We start from the raw sequence: 10705 nt of genomic DNA on the forward strand, positions 1-10705 counted from the left end.
AAGCCTTCGAGAAATCTATGAAGATGCCGATGCACAATTCTTTATTTTCAAAAGCGTTGAGAATAATTTCTTTTTGAGACAATAGAGCCGATTCGGTAGGTTTACCTCGCAAAAAGTCATGTGCTGCTGATAACAATTTAAACGTACTACAAAATTTCATTACCCGTTTTTCAATAATTTTCTCCAAACCATTCGAAGATAGCGGTAAAATGGAAATCGGTCGGTAATTTGACATGCTATTTTTATCACCGCTTTTACCTACTGTTACCTGCATACTATTACCTTAGATTTCTGCATCTGGTTTGCAAAGGACCCGCTCGATAAGGCAACGTTATAAATGTAATACTGGTGCTATTAGAGTGAAGACAAATTTTGCAGGTGTGATTTGAAAGCCATCTGTATCACAAGACCTGTTGTTCTTAAAGGAGGAAAACTGCTGCACACTTGAGTGTCATCCGTCGGTTCCAAAAATGTACTATTGCTATTCCGTCGTACAGTGTTGCAAGCGAAATTGAACTCAGACCGGTATTTAGAGTATCTTTGAAAAACGTATTAAATTTCTCTGCAAGTGCGACGCCCTCACTACGTTTACCTTCAAACCAACGTTCTGCAACTCCTGACGTAGACTGTGCTCGGTTTAATAATTTATTATCTATTTTCCAAACTTGTGCGCTACCATCGCAGAACTCCCTGTCAAACTCATTTGAAGAAAGATCCTTTTTCGTTTTTGAGAAAGGACGTTACTTTATTGCGGTATTTTTTCAACTTGGCTAGATAAGCAAGGGACTGGGTTCTCATGGATTTCTTGTATAACTGGTTTTTTTCTTTTTAATCATTTTAAGGCAACCTCGATTTATCCATGGCTTACGACTTTTAATGGACTTTTTTACAGTTTTCTCAGGGAAATGATTGTGGTATACGCGTTTAAAACAGGTGATAAATGCATAATACACCGCATCTACAGTCTCAGAGGAAAGGTCGTCACTCCAGTTTTGATTTGAAAGAGCAGAAAAAAAGGACGCGTGCGTGTCCGGAGTGACATGTTGTGCAGCATTCTGAGCTGATAAGTCGTGTTGCTTATTTTTGGCATATTTCAGGAGCCCATAAATGGGATAACGATCGCTCATAGAATTGTCTAATAAAGTTGAAAGTAAGCTACTAGTATTTACGTTAGAGATAAATATATCAATAAGTGTGGCTGTCTGCATCGTAAAGCATGTAGCCGTCTGAGTCAGTATGCAATTACCACTCGATTCCACAGTGAGTAAAAGAGCTTCCTGCGCAGCCGATCGTTTCAGGAGATCATGTTAAAGTCACCCCCAAGAATTATATTGAACTTATTGTCCCTTACGTAGCTGAAAAGGCGGTCTAGAAATTCAATAAAGGTATTTATGTCGGCATTGGGGGGTCGGTACGCTACGGAATATATTGTGTGGTAACAAAGTTGAACATTGAACATTGAAGTTGAACATTGATAACATTGAACTTCGTTGCATTTAAACAAATTCCGAATGCAGCTGTCAAACGACAGCTGCATTCGGGCTTTTAGCAAAGCTTCATTTTGCTGTTTGAGCACTTAGGCGCTCGCCAAAGTCAGCCGCTGCAAAACAGTCCCAATTTCTTAGGTTAGAGTCCGAATTATCAGACAACGTCCTGTCGGTGGCTTCTAAGCTTGGCTTCGCAGATCCAGAGGCTAAAGGAAGCGACGCTTTCGTGTGTCTCCATCACACCCTCCCGTTTCTCAGTTTATGATCTGTAAAGGGTGGGTGGTACTTTCAGGTGGTTGCATGAGCACAGTGCGGCGCGGGGGGCTCTCATAATGGATTATGACATGGCCTTGTTTTCTCTGGTCTGCTCAGTTAGAAGTACGTGCTTCTCGGAAAATTTTTATGACCTTAACGTCGCTCTATAATTCGGGGCGACGTTCGCTTGTCTACGCAGCTCAGGCCTTACGAATTTACGGGGGCATCTAGAACATGAACACTGAACCACGTTCACCAGATGTTACATTGTGGTGACGGTGAAGAACCAGAAGCGAAAATGGTGAGCAACGCATTGCAAATGTTTATTGGGTGAAACTTGTACCCAATAAAGTAAAAAAAAGACTCAAGACTAAGAAAACCTAAGAGTAAGGCCGTCGATTGTCGCAATCTGATCTCTGGGTCAAATGCGTTGGCTATTTTCAAATGGATCGTAAAGTTCCCGAGTATTTGCTGGTTAATATCTCTGTAATATACAACTCTACTGACGCCATGCATAGCCTGTTTGCATAAGGTTTGGTGACAAAATATTTAACAGCGATAAGTCTAACATTTCTCAGCCGGTGATAGACAAGCACCATTACAATATGTAACGACGTGAACGAAGTGAAGAAAGGACAAGGACAGGACAGACAGTTACTCAGAGCGAGCTAATTCTAAAAAAAAATTTCACTTATATACGAGAGGTTTCAGGGTGCGTGTGTACAGTGCAATAATGGAACCGCGATGACATTGTTAAAGAAGCATTTCTATTTAAACCGACAATCATAGAACGGACGTGTTGTGCTGCGCAGAGTAAGAGGGCGCGCTTTTTTGATCATCACTATAATGCAATATTTATTTCCACTATAGGACAAAGGCCTCTCCAATTACCCATGTCGCGCGCTAGCTGATTCCAAATTGCGCCGCCAGGTTGCCTAAATTAATCATCCCACCTAGTTGCTACCATCCTCGACTCCACTTCCTCTTCCTTAGCATCCATTCTTTAACGCTACTGCTCTACCGGTGGTCTCCCACGCGGATTACATGGCCTGCCAAGATATTTTTTTTTCTCTTATTGTGAACTAGAACAGCCATCACCGCGTTTTTTCTGATATACACCGCTCTTTTCCTGTCTCTTCACCTTACGCCTAGCATTCTTCGTTCAATCGCTCATTGCGCAACGCTTAAGTTGTTCATGAACTTTACTAGCCTTGAAGTCCCAACCCCGTAAGTTATCACTGCTAGAATGCCCTTAGTGTACATTTGTTTTTTCCAACGAAAGTGGTAAGCTCTCACAGCCATTCTTATTTTAATCTCAACTTCCCTTTCGTGATCAGGGTGTCAGTGATTAATTGACCTAGATAAACTTACGTCTGCAAAAAATGTAAAGGCTGACTGGCTATTGTGAATTCCTATTCCCTTGATAGGCTGTGGAACATTATCTTTGTCTTCCGCGTAATAAACTTCCACGCTACTCTTACACATTCTCGGTTAAGGCTCTCAATAATTCGTTGCAATTCATCGTCAATGTTGCTCGACCGCACAACGTCATCTGGGAACCAAAGGGTGGGGAGATATTCACCGTTGATCCTCCCTGCTAAGCCTTCCCGGTCTCATGCCTTGCATACTTCTAAGTACGCAGCAAATAACACTGGACAAGTTGTCTCCTTTCCTTGATTCCTTCATTGATAGGTTTTTTTTCCACTTGGAGAAACAAGGTAGATGTAGAATTTAGGTATTTCTCAATATACTCAGGTATGCCTTCTGTACTCCTTGATTACGCAATGATTCAATAACTGCTGGTTTCTCTAGTGAATGAAATACGCTTTCTATATCTATAATATTCACATAGAGGGTTTCGTTGTACTGCGCAGATTTTTCGCTTTCACGATTGATGACATGAACGTGATCCACTCTAGAATATCCCTTGGTGAACAAGCCTGTTCTCTTGGTTGAGAGGAAGTGCTACCCTTATGCTCTTGGAAATTATCCTGGCCAGCGTTTTATACAATACTGAAAGCAAGCTGACATGCCTATATTTTTTTCAATTCTTTAACACGTCGGGTTTTATAGGAATTCATAATACTCGTTCGTTAGTATAATGTTACCATTGAAATTGTGAGGCATTGAATGTAAAGGGCTGCAAGCTTTTCAAGCATATCTCCTCTATATTTCAAGAAACAGATTACTTTATTTCCTGCCACTTTTTCCCAAGACATGCCTTGAAATGCCCTCCTAACTTAACTAGATTTAGAAGGAGCACCTGTATCTTATTAGCCACTAAGACTAATGAAGCTTGCGTGGCAGCTCTGCGTGCTGTATAGGTCAGCATTGAATTATGCTGCTTTCACAGCATGATTCAAATTATTTATGACATTACTTTGCCTACCTTTCACTGCATGCACCTCGCTCTTTTTGATATGGCCACACATTTCAGTATCGGAAAAACCCGTGTTAGGCCGTATGTGGCTTGAGCGGTTGGCACGGTGTACGAAATACTGCTGACTAGCGGTTGGCTATACATCGGCCAGACAGACCGCCGAGTGAATGTCTGGGAGAGGAAACACGAGCTTTCTGTCAAAACTAAGGCAAGTCGACGTTTGCATATGCACCATGATTCCCGCAGGTGTTAAATCCTACCAACTTTCATGTACTCGTCAGGCGCGAAGATGCCTTGGCACGATAATTAAGTAATGGTTCCTTACTACTTCAGTAATTCACTTGTCTGCTCTGTGCAGCTCTTACCATCAATTCATTGATTCTACATTTGACTAGTCATGCTCATTTCGCAACGCCATCCCCGTAGTCAGTGAACGCATTTGTCCACCTTGACAACTTTCCTATACAAATGAAGCTGTCATCAGAGTAACGTAGCTGCCAATAATGCGCTTTATAACCCTGTTCTGTATGTTGGTTGACGTAGTAGCGCATTGAAACAGCTTGGTACCAACAAGCCCAGCAAAAGTAGCGATAAAACCCACATCACCAATTATCGATTACAAACGTTTACATCATGTGCTTAATTCAAGACATTGTCCAATAAGGAAATGAGTTACGACTGCAAAATACTAGTTGTGAAGCTACACGTAGGGAACAAACATTGTGTATTGACTTACTGCGTGACGACTTCCATAAGTGTTCCGTTCAGTTTATTTTAAATATGGTCGTTCCCGAAGTAGATCGGATAATTCCGACCCACACATTGATTTCACATCCGCAAGCCACTTGATACAGCTCGTATATAAACTAAAAATGGTTTTATTCCGCTAAACTAGAACACTAGGTTTCTGAGTTTGCACTCTGATCTACACGGCTCGCTTCCTGTTTCTTAACGTTACGCCTAGCATTTTTCGTTACATTGTTCTTTGCGCAACCCTTAAGTTAATCATGAGCTTCTTTACTAGCCTTCAAGTCCCTTCCCCGTAATTAACCACTGTTTATCACAATAAATAAAGTGGAAGAGCTAACATATCTTCGCAACACGATTATCTATTTCCTTTAAAACGCGTTAAGAACCAGCTCATTTCTAAATCCTTGTCTACCAAGTTAAACTAACTAGGCATATTTTGTTTTAACATAACTAAGTTACCAATGATCGGTAATAGCTTTTAATATTCGACAAGGAATATCATGCATTCTCGCAGTGGTGCATGCTCGTTCAATAACGTAATTTAGGATTTGTTTCTCGATTTCAAACATCCCGTTAACCACGATAACTCATCGTGAGTACAAGGTTATGCGTTTTGTTGTTTGTCCATATTACTGAGCTTGTCTGATTAAATCCCAGCGAAATCACTCTTCTCTAGATTATGACTCTCAGCAATATTTTATAAAAATGACAGCTTTCACATCTACATGCCCAAGGTAACTTTCCATGCAAATGAGGGAGAGGGGTACCAGGGTGTCATCAATCGGCAAAACCGGGAAAACCGGAAATTCTCAGGGAATATGGAAAGCCTTAAAATACTCAGGGAAAACTCAGGGAATTTTATCGCTTTTATCAGGGAAACTAACCTGTAACTTTGTTGGAAGGGAAGGAAAGTCGCGTCGATGCTGCTCCAGTAACAGAGGAATCGCAACGAATCCTCACTCACGCCGTGTCATCGGCTCGAGGTGTTGCCAGAGTACATTATACGACCGGTTTTCCAGGTGCAGGATTATTGGCACATGACTAATAATTCGCACGGCTTCGTGGCACCACCAACGTACCCAATAGAGTCAATGCATCACAACGTCTGAAATTCAGGACACAAGGTCACTTCGCCGTCCAATATTTCGGACTTTTTTCCCTGGCTGGAGGTCCGAAATGGCATTCATCAAAACCACCGCCGCCACCATTTTGATTGTCTCGCCGCATCCAACCGGCGATCTCGCATGCAGATCCGCTGGAAGCCGTAGCCACCACCCCGGCAACGCTAGGCCAAGCTGCTTCTACGTTCGGTATTAAGCTTCCTGCCGTGCAGTGCCGTGTTTTTCATTGAAATATTTCGCCGCTGTCAGCAATGGCACCGACTCCGTCTTCGTAATCCACGCCATCGGCTTCGAAGCTCGGAAAGCACAGGGTGTTGCGTAATGCTCGTTTCCGAACGTTCGCTTCGCCTCAATACAGAAGTGGTACCCGGTGAAGCATACGCAATGTATTGTGTGAAGCTTAACAAGCGTGGGAAGGCACAATTGTCACGGGACGCCGTATGCATTCCTTAATTATACACGCGTGTGCCTCCGTCTCCTGTGACAGTACGAGCACAGATACGCCTTATAATTGTACTGGCAGGCCTTGAGAACTCTCTCGGCCTGTGGCAATTCGAGGCAAGACACGCATTTTTTTCGCACTGCTCGATTTTTCTGGGCCTTTTCGCGGCCCCTAGGGAGTCCGAAAAATCGGACGTTGACTGTACAGCTGACGAAGTGAAAGCTTCAAATGGTACATGGGGGCGAACGCGTGGTGGAAGGAGGAAGAGAACAGAAAGGACCGATGCATTGAGGAACGAACGGGAAATGAAGCCTGCCGCCACCTCTTTGAAGGAGCTCGATCTCAGAAAACAACCTATTGGCTCACGCCGAGATGCAGGTGTCCCTCATCAAAACCAAAATAAGTTCTTCAAAGCAGTGAAACCCAACACTGATATTTTGTCTACGGGCTCAAAATACGTCAGGACAGTTGAGGTTGACTTTCCAGCTGCTGAGAGAGAATCTTATTTGAGACAAAGTTCAGGCCCCATACCGATGAGCTTGCGATTAATTGATAGAGATAGCTGATATTCGAAAATACTTCTGTATGCATCTCATTTTCATTCGTATTTGAAAATGTCGACTCGATTTGGAATGGGTTTTACATTTCTTTCGTATATATTTTGTTCGCTGCGCATTTTACTAACACCTTCCTTCTGCTTTCTTTTTGAATTAAATAGATATTACTCCTTACTATTCAAACTGGATTAAGATATTTTTTGTTTCAACATGCTTAGTAGAGAGTGACAGCATCGGGCAACATGGCGTCAGCCCATCTAGACATAAAACAAGTTCTGTCTCGGGGAATTTTTCAAAGGCGCTAAGGGAAAACCTGGAAAACTCAGGAAATTTGGAAATGAACTTGCTAGACACCCTGGCTATCTTTACTAGTACAAATGTGAATAATGCCCACCATTCGCCATAAAGACTCGTAAACTCTCCAAAGAGAAATGAAATGAGGTGTATCGCACACGTACGCATGTGAGATACACCTCTCCTTTACTTGGCCAACAAGGAACCACATCAAGTCCACTCGCGCAGGGAAGAAGCCCAGGAAGAACACTGCCAAGATCATGTAAACAAGCGAAAGTGCAAATAAAAATTTCTAGTAACGTTTCTTTGGATTAGCTCTGCAAGAATCATAGAGAAACGTATACTTGCGGAACAATGGAATTTCGTTTGGATTCTTCGTTTACTGCTCTACCAAGTTAATTGTAAAAGCGGACACGTTTTGTTATTTGGGAGGTTTCGTAACGATGCCAGGCCATCAGTCCCTAGAAGCGCGTAGAGCGCAGGATGCTGCGGTTCTAGACGTACTGCGCCCACCGCGGAAGGTTAGAAAAACACCCACATAAGCACAGCAGAGGCCCCAGGTCAGGTGGCTACGTCAGGTGGTTCGACTGTAGAAGCGTCACTCAAAACGCACGGTTTCGTCCTTCACGTCCAGTGGCTCTTTCTCTACTTCCTTTTTAAATAACGATTTTGATCCATATTTTCACAAACAGTTAAATTTGTTAATTTTCGCTTTTCCTTCCTGTTTGGCTGTTGCTTGGCTCTTTCCCTTCGTAGACTGTACAATTAGGGTAAAAACCAGACGATGTAACGGATGAAAGACATATTGCTTATGCGTTTAAGGGTTATTACAGGGCTTGATGATGTACGCTGTTTGGCGTTATTGTAATTTGCACCTAATTTAACCCATATCCCGCGTATATGGTTCCGAGTATCTGCGAGCGTCGCGGCGAGCCGTCACTCGAGAAAATAATTAAGCATAAGCAAAAGTTAAATGGAAGTGGCGTTATCACCGACCGCAACTCGCTGCACGAGCATACAGACCAGCTGACTAGGAACCAAATCCCTTTCCTCGTCCCTGGATCAGTTTAAACAGAGAGGATTGAACTACCACAGCAACAGTGACACGCGTGACCGTTGAATAGATGGTGACAATTGAACGCAACTCGAGTTAATCGCGCAGGCACCGTATCGATAAAAAAAAATTAGCCTTCACACTGAAGGAGTTGCCGATAACTACCGCCATCCGAAAGAAGTGAAAAAGGCGGTAAAATGTTGACCGCCGAATAGCTGTCATGTCTCGAAGTTGATGTGGCAGCACTTTAGGAATTTGTGTGAGGAATGGTGGCGTGGGTGGGCAGGGGGGCTGGGTCTCCTTGTGAACGTGCCGGTCTCTAACATTTAATATGATCACATTGCAGGAGTGAGTGGTAGAGTAATACCTTTGACAAAGCGGCGATCTGACTCGGTGAAATTTGTGCAGTTCGTGCAGTAGCCTCGACACCGGTGGTTAAGTAAGATTGCGCAAAACAAGCTCTGGAGTCTTTCTCGGAAACACTAGCTACGCGCGTTTCAAGCTAACATTTACACTACTAGGACGAAGTGGTTTCATTCACGCAGGAATTCATGAATTAGAAACTCACTTTAATGTACATTAATAAAAACAATAACGTTCATACGAAACTAAAATTGCGCTTTAGGAAATATTCTTATTTTTTTCGTAATTAAGACGCGCTAAGCGCAATTAATACCAGAATATGATCAACAACAACAAAAAACAAGAGCAACAATTTTAATCCACCTCCCACGTTCTGTTCACGTTTGTGACTACGCCATTCAAGGTTCGAACAATAACCTACTAAAGCGCGGTTATCTTAGATACTGAACCAAAATTTCATGGGCCCGCCCGATCACTAATGTAAAAGATTGCAGTTGAAATCCTTATTATCATCAAGGCAAGAACTTATTTTGCGTCTGACAACGTACGGTCTTTGCATTTTCCTTATATATTCATAGCCATGTTTTGTCTTAGACGACGTATCAGGGCCAACAGCAGGGCGTTACCGTTAGATAGCAAAAAAATCTGTTATACCAGCCAACACCGCGAACTCTTTATGAGCAACGCCGTAGTGGGGGACTCCGAATTAATTTTGGCCACCTGGGGTTCTTAAACGCCTGGGCACCAAACAAACGCCACGCCGAATGCGTCCGCCACGGCCGGGATTAGATGCTGCGACCTCGTGCTTAGGAGCACGACGCCAAAGCCACTAAGCAACCACGGCGACGAGACAGACGGGAGATGAGCATATGCTGAAGTAGGAATTGGCCCAACCGGAAACTAAATAATTCTTTGTTTTTTCTGTTTTCTGTTCTGTTTGATTTCAGGAAGATAGCTATAACGAAGAATATAAAAAAGGCCACAAACAAATGTTTGCCATCATCCAAGTGCAACATACACGAATTCCTGGGTGAGGAGAGATATCGCAGGCAAACTCACCCATGTAACCTCTTTGATGATGCAAAATGCCTCGTATATAACGTGCACACTGGTAACCATAGCACCATAGTATGTTGCATTGATTACATTTTGCACGACAACCACAAAGGAAGCTATGCCCGGATTGGTGGCTGCTAACACACGTTTTCACTAAATTAACATTAAATTGATAAGAGGCCTTTACCTGCTGACAGATACCCAGTGAGACACTCCGGCATCAAAGCAGTCAATAAGGAGAAGCACCTAACCAGTGCTTTAAGTCAGCGTCAAAGAGTTCCATTAAATGGACCCTCACCCCTGCACATTCGAATATCTGTTATAAGCTGGAAGTTGCAACGAGTTCTCTAGGGAGCGTTCTGCCGCAAGAAGTTTCCAGATTCGCTCATTAATAGCCGAGAGTTCATGAGGCGAGAGCCATTGCCAAGAGACACTCTTTCCACTTGCCCCTTCTCGCCTTCGCCAGTAAAATTCCTTCCCTGCGATCTCCCACACCGGAGCTCGAGGATCGCGTAACGAATACGTCACGGGCCCCGACATCTTTTTTTTTTCCTTTGCTTCTTTTTGTGCTGCGTGGCGCACATCCGCTGACGACGTCGCGCGCGAGCTGTTCTGATTGTCTCGTTTAGCGCGGGGCACAGTCTTGCGCGCTGTGCACGAGGACACCTGTGGGGGTATTCTGCAGGAGTCCACCTAGTGGACTGTCCATTTCCGCCGCTGCTGATTGGAGGCAGCTGTGCGAGCGAGGAAGAAAGGAGCAGCCCCAGTCAATCAGCAGCGGCCAAAATGGTCAGTCCACTAGGTGGACTCCCACAGAATACCTCCTCAGAGTCGCTGTATAAGTCAGTGTTGCCCGAATACTCAGGCATACGCGAGCGGTTCATACAGCATGATCGACCGCTGGAACACGGTGGAAAACGATATACTTTTGCATATCGTTTTGTAT

This window comes from Dermacentor variabilis, chromosome 9 (assembly GCF_050947875.1).
Source record: "Dermacentor variabilis isolate Ectoservices chromosome 9, ASM5094787v1, whole genome shotgun sequence".
In the NCBI taxonomy this organism is placed as follows: Eukaryota; Metazoa; Arthropoda; class Arachnida; order Ixodida; family Ixodidae; genus Dermacentor; species Dermacentor variabilis.